Source organism: Alligator mississippiensis, chromosome 11 (assembly GCF_030867095.1).
Source record: "Alligator mississippiensis isolate rAllMis1 chromosome 11, rAllMis1, whole genome shotgun sequence".
In the NCBI taxonomy this organism is placed as follows: Eukaryota; Metazoa; Chordata; order Crocodylia; family Alligatoridae; genus Alligator; species Alligator mississippiensis.
Window position 1 is genome coordinate 74203858 of NC_081834.1, and position 6000 is coordinate 74209857.

Sequence of the window (6000 nt, forward strand, 5' to 3'; positions counted from 1 at the left end):
AATGTAATAATATCTATATTTAAGGGAAAACAAGACATGCAAAGAGATGTCTTTACTTTCCTTTCAATCAGGAATCATTCCCCTGGAATGACACAGCCAAAATCTCCCTTCATTAGAGTGGCATTCATGTGCGTCTTTTAAATGGCAGGAGAAAAGAAACCACAGAATTTAAACTGGTTTTTGTTTTGTTTTCTGTTAGACTTTCCCACAAGTACAGGCTCCTGTATTTTCACATACAGCAGGAATTTAAGAATGACTTCAATACCCGCTTCTCTAGTGCATGTATTATTGTCTTCAGAGTTGCCTCTGCTTACAAGATGCTACATTGCCAGTGTTGAATATGCTCCCCCACCATCCAAAATGATATTTGTTGCGTAAAATGGAGTATCAAACGGAGTGCGGATAAAAACTCAGTCCTTGGACCGATATTCTTTAATGTCTTCATCAGCGACTTGGACGAGGGAGTGAAGCGTGCTCTGTCCAAGTTTGCAGAGAACACAAAGCTATGGGGAGAACTGGACACGCCGGAGGGCAGGGAAGAGCTGCAGGCAGACCTGGACAGGTTGGACAAGTGGGCAGAAAACAACAGGATGCAGTTCAACAAGGAGAAATGCAAAGTGCTGCACCTAGGGAGGAAAAATGTCCAGCACACCTACAGCCTAGGGAATGACCTGCTGGGTGGCACAGAGGTGGAAAGGGATTTTGGAGTCCTAGTGGACTCCAAGATGAACATGAGTCGGCAGTGTGACGAAGCCATCAGAAAAGCTAATGGCACTTTATCGTGCATCAGCAGATGAATGATGAATAGATCCAAAGGGGTAATACTTCGCCTCTATTGGGCACTGGTCAGACTGCAGTTGGAGTACTGCGTGCAATTCTGGGCACTGCACTTCAAGAGAGATGCGGATAACCTGGAGAGGGTCCGGAGAAGGGCTACTCATATGGTTAAGGGCCTGCAGACCAAGCCCTACGAGGAGAGACTAGAGAACCTGTACCTTTTCAGCCTCCGCAAGAGAAGGTTGAGAGGTGACCTTGTGGCTGCCTATAAGTTCATCACGGGGGCACAGAAGGGAATTGGTGAGGTTTTATTCACCAAGGTGCCTGCGGGGGTTACAAGAAATAATGGCCGCAAGCTAGCAGAGAGCAGATTTAGACTGGACATTAGGAAGAACTTCTTCACAGTTCGAGTGGCCAAGGTCTGGAACGGGCTCCCAAGGGAGTTGGTGCTCTCCCCTACCCTGGGGGTCTTCAAGAGGAGGTTGGATAAGCATCTAGCTGGGGTCATCTATACCCAGCACTCTTTCCTACCTATGCAGGGGGTCGGACTCGATGATCTATTGAGGTCCCTTCCAACCCTAACATCTATGATTCTATGAAAAACGGTGAAAGTAGGAAGACTCCCATGGCCACTATTTCTCAATCTGCAGGAGATCTTCCTAGAACAAGTCTGGTTAACCATTTGCACCTTTTGCATCACTTTAAAGATTGAATGCAAACTTTTTCAGCACTCATCCTCTCTCCTGACTCTTTTGCCATTGACACCACCATTATAGTGTTGTACCACATATAATCATCATTTGTCACTGACACCACCATTATGGTATTGTACCACCTATATAACTATTATATAGTTATACTTATATAACTATCAATTATAGTATTGTACCACCTATAAACCTATATTGTACCACCTATAATTTGGATTCTGACCACAGTGAAATTCGCAGGAACCCGGGTGATGGCTGTGAATTCAGACCAGATTGGCACATGTGTAACACAGATCAGATTGCAGATGAAATGTCCTTAACTCAACTGAAGAAAGTGTATTTCTAGACAAGACAGTGAGGTGCATTTCAGAGTAAGTAACCACAAAAATAAATGAAAAAATATAAGAGTGGAATTTAGTGCATGTGCGCATGTGTGTGTGCGTGTGCACACAAGAGAGAGAGCACCTATTTATACTTAGTTTTTATATATTATCATGTACACTACTTAAAAAGGAGTCTGATCTCAGGAAAACAATGGGTATCATTTGCCTTATAAAAAACTCAGGAAGGAAGAAAAGGAGATGGAATGAATCAAGAAAAACCTCACCTCTCTGTAGAGCCACACAGAATAATTCTTTACAGTGCAGGAGACAATTTAAGTACTGACTCCAAGTGAGCTGTAAATTGATTAAGATGATTCTCATTTCAAAGGTCCTCCTTCTACAAAAAGTTAGCCAGTCCCTTGTGAACCGATCTAAGATTTCACTCTCAAACAATACCCCAAAAGAGAACAAAAAAGTGTGCGTCAATCAAACTGGTTGGAAAAATATTCTCCATTAAGTTGGCAAAATACCTCTAGGAGTTTTTTTTGTTTTTTTTGTTTTTTTTTTTTTTTTATGAAGCAGCTCTCTCCTTTTATGAAATAACCTAAAGGAAACATAATTTCCTCCTACTTTTCTTTGTAAACCTGATCAGGTTTCTATCAACACAGGCAGATTTCATCTTAATCACTCATGAAGAAAGGATGGCTTCTCAGGGTGCAATGCTGGACTCTTATTAGATGAGTGGTAGTTATGAGAGTGGCCTGGACTGAACCTTTCATCCAGTATGGTCTCTGATCACTGGTCCAGATTGCAGCTGATCTGTGATCCAATCTGACTTTCCACTCCAGGATACCTAGCATGCGGCGCCCCTGCTAATACCACGGGTGCATCACCTTCCGATTCCCTGAAGCCTTACTTCTTAATTGGCCTGGGAAGTCAGTTGGCCAGACTGCCATCTCGGAGGGAGGAAATAGTGCAGTTCAGAAAACGCAATGGGCTAAACTTTGAACTGAAGTTAAAGGGGCAGTGGGGCAGGCCCTATGAAGAGAGGCTAAAGGGCCTGAACCTATTCAGCCTTCACACAAGAAGGCTGAGAGAGGATCTGGTGGTGGTTTACAAACCCACTGCGGGGACCAGTGGGAACTGGGGGAGGCTCTGTCCCCCTGGGCACCACCCAGGATTACTAGGAATAACGGCCATAAGTTGACTGAGAGTAGATTCAGGCTGGACATTAGGAGACATTACCTGATGGTTAGGACTGTCAGGCTCTGGAATGGGCTCCCAGGGACTCGGGCTGCAGGGGGTCGGACCTGATGATCTGTTCTGACCCTAAGTACTATGATACTATGATAAAACAATTTAATTTATCAATTTCACTCTATTTACCAAACCCCGGGACTGATAATCACTGGGTAGAAACTATGAAGTCGGGCACAATGCTGACAAATTGAGAGTCTCAATATTTTAATATTGAAAACCATAGGCAGGAAAGCGTGCTTCCTCTGAATCTCATGACTGCAAGAGTATTTGGAAGACCAGCAATACCAGGAGAACAATCCTTTGACTTTTGTAACCCGGGTGGCGGCCCAATAGCTGCCACCCCTGCCCAGTACCAGGCATGGTGTGGTGAGAGTGGGGCAGGGCTTCTGGCCAGCACCAATTTACTTCCCAGCCAGCCCCTGCTCCCCATAGAGCAGCCCATGGTCCCAAGAAGGTCTAACACTTAACTGATTTAACCATTGACACTTTATTTACAAAACAAGAATAATAGGAAAGGTGACTTACAAGTGAACTTCAATCACAAGACAAACCCCAATATATTAGTCAACCCTTGACTCAGGACCCCCAGGTAGGGGAACTGGCAGCTTTCAGCCGCTGCTGAAGTACCACCACAAGGAAGCAGGGTGCTCACTCCCAGCAGCTCCAACAGGCTTCCCAATAAGCGACAGACTGCAACAGGTTCAGCTCTTCTGGTCTGCAGCAATCAAACTGTATCAAACCCCAACCCCACAAAGAGGCTGAAGGGTGACCCTCCGTGACAACCAAACAAGCAAGCAGAGTAGGCTCCTGCAGCAATCAGCATGACCCAAGCACAAAGCAGAGGGACGTCATCCAATGACAATCAGCTGCAGAATAAAGGACAGGGCTGAGTCCCTTCTGGGACAGTCAGTGGAAAAGGGTCAGCAGCACAGGCAGCTCCCAGGGGTCATTGCTCTAAACCCCTGCTCCAGATGACTGGCTGGGCACCCCTTCACACCGCGGCTCACCAATCCCACTCCAAGCACTGGCTGCACCCCGAGCTCCCTGGGACCCTCGTCCTGGCACTCTGCTGCTCCTCAGGATCCCAGTGCCTTGTCTGTTGCTGTCCCACTTCCCCAGGGAAGGTGTGGTGTTTCCTCAACTCACCGGCACAGCTCCCTGCTCCAGATAAGCATGCCTCCTATGCTCCTTGCTGCTGCTTCTTCTAAGCAGAGCAGTGGGGGGCCAACTGCTGCCCTTAGCCTCTGGGACACCTGGCACACCCAGAACACTGTGATGGGGACTTGGGGCACCAGCTCTCTGCCCCAAGCCCTGGCCGCAGCTCCCCCCCTGCTGCAGGGCTGGAGGCACAGCTGACTGCCACTGCCTTCTTCTCCCGGGGCTGTTGAGGCTCTTCAGAGGGGTCTTTCTGCTCCCTCAGCTAGGTTAGCTCACCCCAGGTCTTCTTAGGCCTCCTGCATCATTCCCCTGAGTCACTGTCAACAGCCCCACACCAGTTCGGCTGCTGCTTTTATCCCCTCCTGCAGTCCCTCCCTGGCTTGCAAATTGGGCAGCCAGGGCTCAGGGTGGCTGGCCCCCAACCCCGGCCATCCCCCTTCCCTATGAAAAAGGGGATTGAAAACCCCTTCTTTCAATTGCCTTCCCCTTCTCCACAGAGCAGGGCTCCCCAGCTTCACCCTTGCAGTGGCTCAGAGGTCATTGGCACTGCTTCTAGCCCAGGGTAAGTATGTCAAGCCAATCTGGTGAGCCCACACTGGTCATCTGTTACACTTTGATATTCACTACCCCCCAATTTCAGTACAGGCCTGGAACCAGGTTTTGGCACATGAGTAACAGGATGAAATATAGGTTTGTTGGTGGTATTATATAACTGATTGAACCTGAGAGAATCCTTCTGACTTAATTTTGTTTGGTCCACTTAGGTAAAATGGGATGAAATTGGGATTTATGTTATTTTTACAGAATATTTGCTAGTTCCTAAACAGCGATACATCATTGTAAGGTCAGTGGCTTTATTGATGGTACACTCATTGGTAGTCGTTCTGAGTATGCCTCATGGCAATGTTTCATAGGCTGGCATGAGTCCATAAATATGTATGCATGCATCACTGGGAAATAAATTCCCCTTGATTCAATAAGTAGGCTTCATGGAAGGATCTCAGAGAGGAGTGATGGTGGTGTGCCCCCATCCTCTTCAGCACATGCACAATGATTTATCTGAGTGTCCATGCAGCTGGCCAGCATAGGCTCCAGCTGGACTCAAGGATTAGACTGCTGTTTTCAGGAACTTGGTCCAACTGGAATTTCTATGGGAGGAACCAGATGGTTGGTACTGGAAGGGTGACTTTTTTTTCCATTGGGGCTGCCAGCTTCCCAGTCTCCTGCAACCCCAGGGTCCACCATGACTTGACTGCACTGATCCTTCTTGTTCCTGATTTTCAAAGGACTCCTGAGCAAGCCAAGGGGCAGACCCAAGCTGACACCACTCCCCACACAAGCTTGGACTTAACCCAGAGCACCTACCCTATGAGCCTTTGGTTCCTGTTGCCCTTCCCCAGTAGAGATCATTTTCATTCCCTGCCTCTTTTTGCCTCTCTCCCTTTTCCATGTTCTTTTGCCTTCTGTCTGCCTTAGCCTGTAGGACAGCTTGTCACGTCAATTCTGAGACTTGCCTCAAAAAATATACCCTTAAATATCCCAGTGCTGATATTCGAAGTTTGCCTCTCACAGCTTATAGCCACCCCCCCACCCCATCTTAAACCTGCTGTTTTTCCTTGCCCTGAATCTACCTCTCTGGGGAGGCTCACCAGAATCTTGCTGCTTTAATGGTGAGATATTTGCTGCAATTTCCAACCTAAAAATGTTCACAGGAAGCTTATCTCCATTTATTCTTGCGCTAAGAATGCCTTAAAGTTTAAATAATGCTTCTT